Below are 12,333 nucleotides of genomic sequence, written 5' to 3' on the forward strand. Positions count from 1 at the left end.
CCCAGTCAGAGCCCTGACCTCAACCGGATTGAGATGCTGTGACATGATCTCAAGAAAGCGATTCACACCAGACATCCCAAGAATAATGCTGAACTGAAACAGTTCTGTAAAGAGGAATGGTCAAGAATTACTCCTGATCGTTGTGCACGTCTGATCTGCAACTACAGGAAACGTTTGGTTGAAGTTATTGCTGCCAAAGAAGGTTCAACCAGTTATTAAATCGAAGGGTTCACATACTTTTTCCACCTGCACTGTGAATGTTTACATGGTGTGTTCAATAAAAACATGGCAACATTTCATTCTTTGTGTGTTATTAGTTTAAGCAGACTGTGATTGTCTATTGTTGTGACTTAGATGATGATCAGATCACATTTTATGACCAATTTGTTCAGAAATCCATATCATTCCAAAGGGTTCACATACTTTTTCTTGCAGTTGTAGTATAGGGCAAAATATACAAAATGGTTGTGAGCTATATATACAGTATATATACAGTTTATACAAAATTTGTAGGTTTAAGATTTCTGTCACATCACATGAGGAAATTAATGGTAATAAATGAATGGCATTTTTTTTTAAGTTAAGGCATTTTGTGACAACATTACCTCAGCCAATAAGATCTGAGGAAAACTTGTTTCCATTCAAGCGTCTGTGTAACTCGCTGATTAAGTCAAAACATTGCATTTCCCAGATCTACAAAATACTTACAACGATGGCCAAACCCAAGATACCGCCATACATGGAAAGATGGGAAAGGGAACTAGGAGCATGTTTGAATGAGCAGCAAATAGGAAATATTTTGAGAAAGGTACATAGCTCAACAGTAGATTTAAACATGGTTGAAATGAATTATAAATGTCTGGCAAGATAGTACATAACTCACAAAAATATCAGCCAGAAAAATCCCCTCTGTGTTGGTTGTTGGAGAGGATGTAACCTGGAGTGAACTATGGCCCATCTATGGTGGGAATGTCCAAAACGAAAGAAATACTGGCAGAAGATACTGCAACAAATATGGGAGATCACGGGTATAGACATCCTGGATGATCCGTGTTTTTTTTTTTTTTTTTTTATTTCATAGTGCAAAACAGCACAATAAAACGCTATAAGAGTACAGCGATATTACACTTGATGAACGCAGCAAAAGGAGCAATACCAAAAATGTGGCAAGAACCAGAAAACCCTACAATAAAAGTCTGGGTCAAAAGAGTAGAATATAGATATAAAATGGAACACTTGCATTGTAGTGGAGAAGATGAGATAGAGAAATTTTCTGACATCTAGAAAAGCTTGGTAGAGTTTAAGAACACAAGGAAATATGCTGAAACATGGGGTGTATGGGAGATGAAGCAGAGAAGATAAAAAAAATCTAAGGGGGGATAGGAGGGGGCGGGGGAAAGGAGAAGGGTGGGGGATGGAGCGGGAATAGTGGGTGGATTGTTGTAAAAATGTTTTTAATACTATAGAAAATTACTCAGAATCCCCAAACATTATAAATCTATCTATCTATCTATCTATCTATCTATCTATCTATCTATCTATCTATCTATCTATCTATCTATCTATCTATCTATCTATCTATCTATCTATCTAGAGAGAGAGAGAGAAAGAGAGAGAGAGAGAAAGAGAGAGAGAGATACCTATATATATCTATATATACATACATATATACATATACACTGTGTATATATATATATATATATATTATGTTATCAGAGACCCTAGAGAATAAAATGGCGGTTGTTGCAAAATGTATGTCACACTGTATTTGCACAGCGGTCTTTCAAATGCAATTGTTTGGGAATTTTAAAAAAACTAAACTGTAAAGTTAGCCCAATTTTATTGCATAATGTGAAAGAGGATGTTACGCCAACAATAATGATTTCTATTCTAAGCAAAAAATTGTTATTCTCATTTCTCTCATTTTTTTTTTTTTTACTTTACTTTTATTTGCATATACATTTACAAAAATGATTCCAAAAGTGGGATTTCACATATACACATTAATTTATAAAGAAAAGCAATATTCAATAACTGTAAACCTATAATATTTCCCCCTTTTCTATCCCTTACCAGTCCCCTCCCCCAGGGCTCCCTCCCCTTCCTGCCTGTAACTTCCTTCCTCCAATATTTCTACAAAGTGGTCATGTTTAGTCGTTTATTTCAGTATATTTAATAGATTTTTTTAAATCTATCCATTTTCCCCATTTTTCTTTCATGTTTATTGGAATCTCCTCTTGCGTATTACAGCTATATTCCATATTAAAGATGTTGTTTATTTTATTACACCATTTCTTTAATTTTGGACTGTCAACTTCTCTCCACTTTTTTGGTATTATTCCCTTTGCTGCGTTTAACAAGGTTGGGACCAGAGTCATTTTCTATTTTTTTAATGGCATTGTTGTTTTGTGAAATAAGCATACCCATGGGTCATTTGGTATTGTTATTCCTGTGATTTCCCCGGTCAATTGTCGGACCTTTATCCAAAATTCTCTTATTTTTGGGCAATCCCAGAACATGTGGTACATTGTTCCTGTATTACCACATTCCCGCCAACATGTATCTGTCTTGTCTGGTTGATAATTGTTTCTTAATTCTGGTGTAACATCAGAGGCGTAACTAGAACCTTCAGGGCCCCGATGCAAGAAACCATGAAGGGCCTCTCAGTCCCCTGGCCGGGGCCCTTCCCTTCAAGTCCGGGGCTCTTCCCACTAATCCTGGGGCTCTTTACTCTTGTTGCATGGCCTTTTATTACAGTCCCGCAGCAGTATCCTTTCACAAAGGGCCCCCTTCCTGCAATCTTGGGGCCTCCCCACAGTGGTGCAATGCCAGGGCCCGGTCCCAAGTGTGACCTTTGAGATCCTGGAAGTTCACCCACTGGTTTGCTACTGGGCCCCCTGGAGCATGGGGCCCGGTAGCAATTGCAACCCCTGCAACCCCTGTAGTTACGCCCCTGTGTAACATACCATCCTAACAGACATTTGTAATTTAGTTCTATTGTACTCACATCTTTGGCTATGGATCCTACCGCCTTCAGTACAACCTCTGATTCCTGTTTTAACAATTGTGCCCCTATTTCTTTCTCCCATTTTACCATGAGTGGAGGGTTCTCCAAGCTGTGCCACTCTGTCAGCATTTTATATATTTATGAGACTCCATGGTTTTGGGTGGAGGTATAACTTAATTTCTCGATGGTGTTGAGATTCTTTTCTGATCTATTGTTATTCTCATTTTATCCAGAATCGTGCAGCTCTAATGCTAGTGGATAGACAGAGCAGGTGATATTTGACCAATATGGCAGGTTGCCCTTCAATTTAAAGGCAGCAAAGTATAAACCATCTTCCCACCAATGTCATCATATCCTCTTGTTAAAACAATAGGTACACAAGGGACTCTTTTGGGCTTTTAGATTGTGACATTACATTAACAAGCAATTCAGCATTACTGTATAAGGCACAGGTGGTATCATTCTAATTGAGAGTGTCATTTGCATGCCTTTGGCATTCTTGTTCATTATCTCTGGGATATGAAAATGACTACCTATCCCCTCACTTTTGTCTATTTTTATTACTATTTTAACCAAATTACAATTAATCTAACCTAACCAAGGATATTGTGTTTTGGGTTTCCACTGCAAAAATATTAAAATGGTTGTAAACCTCAGACATGAAATATGAACAAGTCATATCACTCTATAGTGCGTACTTTTCTCAGTTAAAAGCACTAAGTGTTATTTCTGTCTGCTGTGTCCTTCCTCTGCTATCAGCAGGAATCAATTCTGACAAGTTTTGCTGACACCAAGAGAAAAATGGTGACAAGGGGGGGCCCGCCAGCTGATGGACAGCCTCAGCTCTCTTCCTGTGTGCTGTGTGGAGGGGGGTGTCCCTTCCCCCCAATTAGCTCTCAGAGCTCTCCTCAGTGAGCTCTGCAGTGTGTAACTTCAGATTTATGTCCCCTTTTCTCTGACAGCTCAGACAAGCAGTCCCCAGGTACACCCAGATGAAGATGCGAAGACCACTTATGTGTACAGAGGAAAAATGACAGGACACAGAAAGAAATCAAGGAAACAAACCGAGGTCAGGGCAGGCAGCAGGCAAGCACAACCAGTAGAGGAAGCCTGGGTCAGTACACAGGAAGTCAGACACTGAATACAAGTAATAATAGACAAACAGGAGCTCAGAGAACTAGGAAGTTGCTCAGGCAACGCAAGCTGCACTGAGCATGTGATATATAGGGAAGCAAACTGGGAGGCAGGCCAGGAAGAAAGAGAAGGGAATAAAGCAGGCGATGCCCATAGGTGAGCACAGAAGCCAAACAACACATGTGAATAGAGTCACTGGTCTAGCAGAACCACTGCAGCAAGGAGGTAAGAATTTCACAAGCAGGAAACTGCAAGCTAAACTGTGACACTTTTGACATGTTTTTGTTGTTATCACCGCAAAGTCCCATGGTTTTGATTTATGTGCCTAGTATAAATCATTTGGACCTGGAAACATAAAAATGCAAATAAATTTTAGTTAAAAACTTCTGCAGAGCTGCAGCATATACTGTAAGAGTGCAGAGCCTGCAAGGGCTATGAAAAATCTAAGCCATGTTAAAGTGTTACTAAACCCACAAGAGCAAAATCTGTCTGTAGATGCAGATTAGCATGCTTGTTATACTCGCTGTGTAACTTAGGTGATTAATCCCCGGCATTGTGTAAAAAAGTCCAGATAAGTGCAGTAAGTGTAGTTCAGCTGCACATGCTCAGTTTGGTCTCTATTGCTGGATAGAACATTTCCTGGTTTGAGCTGAGCTATTCAAGCCATATGGTATGAACATCACACATGTGGGCGTGTTTACAGATCCTAAATGACAGCCCAGTCCCTCCCTCCTCCTCCATCCCTAAAAAAGAACACAGTGAGTGGGATGTCACATCTTGATTGATGGATGATCCGCCTCCCATAAAAGCATGAGGACACAGGCTGTAGTGGATTTCAAGAGGTAATGATTCCATAAACGAGATAACACCACTGTACATGTTTTTGCAGTGTTGTTTTTTGACTTCTCAACAGCATCGGTTACAGCCTGCAGACGTGCATATTGAAGTCATAGGTATTTCTAAATTTTTTAAATTACATTTATTTCCCAATTTCTAATTCCATAAATAATACATATCATGCCAAAAATATGTCATGTTTTCTTTTTTTATATTTGTGGTCCTTCTTTCTCTCTTTCTGTGTCTTTCCTCTTTTTCTCCCTCCCTCTCTCCCCTGTCATCCTCATCCCACCTGGTAACTAACACCCCACTCCCTGCCATCCTCATCCTCATCTTCATTACACCTGGCAACCCCTGATACCTTGCTAACATCCCACCCCCTGTCATTCTCATCCTCAGCGTCATCACACTTAGCACCCCACTGATACCTTACTAACACCCCAACACCTGTCATCCTCATCACACCTGGCACCCTACTGATAGTTTGCTAACACCCCACCCACTGTTATCCTCATCGCACCTGGCAACCCACTGATACCTTACCAAAACCTCATCCCATGTCATCCTCATCTTTATCACACCTGGCACCCCACTGCAACCTAGTAAACACCCCACCCACTGTTATCCTCATCACACCTGGCACCCCACTGCAACCTTGCTAAACCCCCAATGACTGTCATCCTCATGTTCATCACACCTGGCACCTCACTGCAACCTTGCTAACACCCCACCCCCTGTCTTCCTCATTCTCATCACACCCGGCACCCCACTGAAACCTTGCTAGCACCCCACCCCCTGTATTCCTTATCCTCATCACACCTGGCACCCCACTGCAACCTTGCTAAACCCCCAATGACTGTCATCCTCATGTTCATCACACCTGGCACCTCAATGCAACCTGCTAACACCCCACCCCTGTCATCCTCATCATACCTGGAAACCCACTGATACCTCATTAACATCCCACCCCCTGCCATCCTCTTCCTGATCTTCATCACGCCTGGCAACCCACTGCAACCTTGCTAACACCCCACCCCCTGTCATCCTCATCACACCTGGCACACCACTGCAATCTTGCAAACACCCCATACCCTGTCATCCTCATACTTATCCTCATCACACTAGGCACCCAACTGCAACCTTCCTAAAGCCCCACCCCTGTCATCCTCATCACACCTGGCACCCCAATGCAACCTTGCTAACACCCCACCCCCTGTCATCCTCATCATGGGAGAAATGAAAACTCCTCCTACAATCATTCAGCATTCACTGATACAAGTCACAAGATTGCTCTAATTGCTACAGTATATACAGCTGATGAAAAAGGAATACTTTTTCAGAAGATTAAAACATATATATATATATATATATATATATATATATATATATATATATATACGTATATACAGATGCCCAAGTTAGGATGAAATTGTGTAAATATGTTTTCTTTCACACTCCTTGCCTCTTTCCCTCCCTCCATTCTTTCCTCCCTCCCTCCATATTAAGACTTAAAAGAATCCTGAAAAATAGAGTAGCTAAGTTGATGTCAGAAACTGCAAAATCATGATCTGAATGTCTCCCAGTAGTCTTATATAGACCCTCTGCCTTTGACAATTTACTTTAAGTGTTACTAAACCCAGATCCTGCATTCACTATATCTGGTCTCTTACAGTACACAGATCATGGAAATGCAATTATTTCCTAAATATAAACTGATAAATACCTGTTTTTGGTAACACTTTAGCTGGCTTGGCAACACTCTTCAATGGACTTTGGAGGGCACACATAAAATAGAAGGCGCTATAATTTAAAGCAACTCTGGGGAACCCTGGTGCTTTCCAATGCTCACTTACTAGGGCAGCCATAACTACTTGATTGATTATGCAGTCCATGTTTAAAGCTGGCCATCAAGGGAAAAAGTGTGGCTTGGGTACTTGTTCTTTGAGTTTAATTAAAGCAGAGCTCCGCCCAAAAGGGGAAGTTCCCTTTTAAGCACTCTTCCCCCCAGCCCAACACCCCCCCCCCCACATTTGGCATTACAGCAGGATGACTCTTGATTACTGGATCCTGCTAGTGTGAGAAGTACACCACAGGCTTATTTTTTCCACTATGCTTGTGTGTGAGAACTTGTTGCATGTTCTTGATATTCATAATAAAAAAGAATAAAAGATTCCCTGTAATTTGGTACGCGTAGTGCGGGGGAAGAGATAACGGCCTCTATTAGTATATGCATCTGTTTTTTGCTCTCACTAGTAAACCTGAAAGACTGATATGCCATCACAGCATTACCCATTAATTGAGAAGCATTTGGAGTCCATTCCGTGCAAAATGCCAACAGACTTAGGAAAGCTCTGAGCTGTCTTTTTTTTTTTTTTGTACAAGTTCGTTTTGATTTCCTTTTCCTTGTCTTTAGTGATCCATTTTGTACCTTGTGAAATTTAGATAAAAGAAAAGGCAACTTTTTACAGACTAATACACCACCATAATAATTTTTTCTTGTTTAGCTAGATGACACAACAAGCTCATTGATACTGTCACATAGCTCACTGGCGTCACAGCATAGCAATAAATCATCCACATATACTGTAACAACACCATGTGGATGTGCTAATGTGTCCAAAGACCCAAAACTTTTTTGAGCTTACCACTCTACCCAGAAGGGCAGAAAACACATACCTGAGGCAGCTAAGCACACACACATATTGCTTAGATCAAAAAGCAAACGCAAAAAATGCATTCTGAATGCAGAGGAACAAAGGACGTTTGCCAGATCATGAGGATTTGACATGATGTGTGAGTCAGCATCTATAATTTTGTTTAATTCTCTCAAATTCTGAACCATACAAAAGTTATTTTCAGACATTTAGATTTTTATTTTTATAGAAATGTTTTCCTTTATCCCATTATATCAAAGGTTAAGATCACCTTTCTCAACATTTTACATGATGCACTCATATTTAGGGTGCCAACATTCTCTCCCTTCAGTGTGTCTCATCAATGACCTCTACTTTCTCAAACAGCCCCCACATTTTTTCCTTGCCAGTGGGCAGGGCCAAATCAGGCAGCGAATTAGAGTTCTCCTCTTCCTCCACACTGTCCTATCAGAAGGCCGCCATTAGAAATAATGAAGCCTTGTATAAACTTCCTGCCAGGGCCTCTTCTTAGATACCCAGAGGAAAATGATGAGGCTTGCATGCAGGGCCGCTGATAGGGGGGGACCACCAGTCCTCCTGTAGGGGGCCCCGGCACACAGAGGGGCCCGAACAGCAGGGGGAATCAGTGTGGTCGGGTGGAGGGGCAAATACAGAAGGATGCCCCATGTAGCTCTCTGCATGTTTCTGCTGCAGGGAGAGACACAAACGCAGGGCATTTTTCCTGTAATTGCTTCCTCTGCCCCCTCCCTGTTCTACCTGTTTCTGATCCCCCGTCCAGTAAAAAAATAGCAAATTGTAAAGAAAATAATTTTTAAACATTGTAATAAATAATTAAAAAAAATTGTAAAATAAAATAATTAAAAAAATGTAAAAAACAATTAAAAAATGGCTAATTCACACAGGTCAACTGTTATGTTTGTGTCTGCTAATAATGATTTTAATGTATTTCAAGTGAAAATATTGCTTTGACATATTCAGGAAGGGGGTGGGGGGGCCTGCCAGGTTGGCTGTATGGGGTCCCATTATTTCTAACAGCAGCCCTGCTTGCATGTGGGTGTGGCAAAATTGTCTTAACAGTGTGAGAGACTAAAAAGTGTAGTTGCCAGGTGTATGTAATGTACAGGGTGCAGGAGTCATGAGTGGATAGCACACAGAGTGCAGGTGTCAGCAATGTGTTATGTACAAAGTGCAGAGGTCAGAACAGAGTAACGCACAGAGTGCAAAGGTCAGGAATACATAATCTATAGAGTGCAGGGATCAGAAGTGCATAAATTGCTTGGTCATTGACTAGTCTTGAAAGGGTCAGTGCTTGCAGACAAATACTTTTGCCCCTTAGGACATCTTTCACATGGTCGAAGGGCAGTAAAAAAAGACAACTAAGCCCCAATTTTACTGCCCCTGGCCACCTGCCTAAAGTCTAAAGTCCAGCTAGAGGAGGCTGTTCACATGCTTTGGTCTCGACAATTTGCATTACAGCAGTGGATTGTCCTAACATTTCAGGACTTCAAGAAATTAGATAGGCCGTCAGTACATCAGGTGTGATTAGGTCAAAATTTAAAATATCAAATTTATGAAACAAAATTACTTATTTTCAAAATTTTATAATAGAAACTAAAAACAAGTGAGTTTTTTTTCAACATTTTCACTCTTTTTTTCAATTATATCGCAAAAAAAAAAATAAAAAACCCAGTGGTTATTAAAGACCACCAAAAGAAAACTCTATTTGTGTGAGAAAAAAATGATAAAAAATTTGATTGGGTACAACGTTGCATGAGTAATTGTCATTCAAAGTGTGACAGTGCTGAAAGCTGAAAATCGGTCTGGGCAGGAAGGGGGTGAAAGTGCCCCGTATTGATGTGGTTAACATGGTCACTGTAAGCTGACACCTATGCTGAACAGGTGTCAGGTTGCTGTCACCCTGTTAAAAGGTCAAGAATATGGGTGGCTTTACAATGTTTTTAATGGAAGGAGCAGGCTTTTTACACAGTACAGGCACTTCTAGCAGCTGACAATTTTTCCTTCATTTCTACTGGGGCAAAACACATTCTTGCTCTCTTCTCCCTCACCTTCATCATTGCAGGAGCTTCACTTCACTTCACTGCTTCATTCAATTAAAGAGATTGAGTGCAAACTTCTCCCCGAATCAGAGCCATTATATCCAACACCCGCACTAACACAAGAAGCCCACAGGATTAAGATTTATTTACAGTGATGGACAGCGCACTTTTCATACCCATTGGCTGAGGGGGCAGAGGGAGGCGGTACAGGCAGTAACACCCCCTACTGCCTCCTCAGCCAATTAGTAGCTTAGTCCCCATCATATATCCCTCCCTTCTAACATCACCAAAAATCTTCCAAGTACCAGCTTGTCTACTATGTACATTATAATATGGGAATGTGCGCCGTTGATGAATGCCCTGGGGGATGTGGACCACACCCAAACCTGGAAGGAAAACTTTACACCCTATGTGATAAGGTAATCTCCTTACCAGATCTAATGGACCACTAAATTATAGGTGGTCAAACCAGGCATAACCTCTATCCATGAGAAATGGTCATCCAATGTTTCATCAAATTGATCATAAGGTGGTGGATAATCAGGCAAGTAAACAAACTTCCATTCATAAACACTAAGGGTGGTAATTAATCCTCACATTCATGGATCATAGAAAAGAGAAAGATGCTCCCATGTGTAAGATTCTGGTACCTTTGGTACCCTTACTGCCCATTTTCCATTTTATATTGCGTCCCACCTTTTTAGTTAGGTGGAACGCATATACCTTTAAGCCGGATGACATCATCGCTGAGCGCCGCTCTGAGCGGCTATTTCAATCGCCGGCTTTCTCTCTCACATTGTTCGTTCAATGTTACCGCATGCTCACAAGCCTTGTCTTATGCTGCCGGAGCCTCCAACTATTCTCTTTACCTGGAACAGACCGGAACCTCGCTACTGATCCCGTATCTCGCTACCGGATCACTCCCTCACTACCGGACCCCTCTACTTACTAACCTTACTAGTGATAAGTACCCCACAGGGGATTCCTCCATCTGGTGTTTCAACACATCTCTACATGACTACTGAGTGGAGATTCTGCAGCTGCAAATCCAGCTTACTATAAAAACGCAGGAGCGTTACAGATTGAACGAACCCAAAAAATGGATTCAGCAGAATTACCCACTCAAGTGACACAATTAACACAACAAGTAAATGCATTAATACTTGCTCTTACTGAAGTAAAAGATGAAAACCAGACTCTGAGACAGCAGGTAACCCGTCTTTCACAGCTTACTGCTGCTCAGCCCCCTGAACCTAAAATAAACCCTCCTCTAGTGTTTACAGGTGATCGGAAAAAATTTAGTGAATTCAAAAACGCATGTCAATTGCTTTCTTTGCTAAAACCTTGTACTTACCCTACTGATCAAATTAAAGTTTGTACCGTTATTTCATACTTAACTGGTGATCCACGGGCCTGGGCAGACTCTCTCTTTGAGAAAGATGATCATCTTCTCAACTCCTATCCTTTATTCCTAGCGGAACTCGCTAGCTTATATGAAGACCCCAATAGGCAGAGTACTGCTGATATCCAATTGAGGGCTTTAAAACAAGGAAGGAGACCTGTTGAAGACTTTGTAGCAGAGTTCAAAAGATGGACCCTTGATTCAGGGTGGAATGATACATCTCTGCGAACTCAGTTCAGACTCGGGTTGTCAGAAGCTGTTAAAGACGAGCTCGCCCGAGCGGATTTACCTGGCACCTTGGATGCCCTAATACAACTCAGTATCAACATTGACAGGCGACTGCGAGAAAGAAAGGTTAAGAAAATGGGAATGCCATTGTCTAGTCCTTCTCGGATTTCGGCCGTTGACCCTACTCCTATGGAGGTAGGAACCATACGCCCACCTTTATCAACTACTGAACGAGCCAGGAGAAGATCCAGAAACCTCTGCATGTACTGCGCATCCCCGGATCATTTGATAAGCGTCTGTCCCCTTGTCCGCAAAAAAGAGGGTGAGTGTTCACATGTCTTGCTAGGGGGATTAACGACTTCCTTTTCTAATCCCTATCTCTTTGTTCATTTAACATTACAGTGGGACCAGACTAGGATTACCACCAAGGCTATGATCGACACAGGATCTTGTGGGAACTATATCGATACACGTTTTGTTACTTTAAATAAAATACCTATTATTTCAAAACCTAAACCTGTCTCTGTTAGTTTCATTAACGGTATTCCGTTATCTTCTGGTCCAATCACCAATCAGACACAAGCACTCCTTGTCACTGCTAACGAGTCTCATACGGAGACCACCACCTTTGATTTACTATCATCACCCCATTTTCCCATTATTTTGGGACTTCCCTGGTTACACACACATCAACCAACCATAGATTGGGAAACGCGGACTCTAACTTTCCCTTCTCACTATTGTGAGATTACGTGTAACCTCCCATCTTATGGAAAGATCCTGTCTGTGGTGTCAGATGAGATTGCACCACTATGCTATCAAGATCTGTCTGAAGTTTTCCTTGAGAAAAATGCTCAAGTGTTGCCTCCCCATAGGGATTATGATTGCACTATCGATCTACTCCCTAACAGCAAATTGCCTTTCGGTCATGTTTATCCTCTTTTACAGGATGAACTCTCTCATCTCAAGGAATACTTGGATGAGAATTTGACAAAAGGGTTCATCAGACCCTCT

Source organism: Pelophylax lessonae (genome assembly GCF_965119305.1).
Source record: "Pelophylax lessonae genome assembly, chromosome: 5".
Classification (NCBI taxonomy): Eukaryota; Metazoa; Chordata; class Amphibia; order Anura; family Ranidae; genus Pelophylax; species Pelophylax lessonae.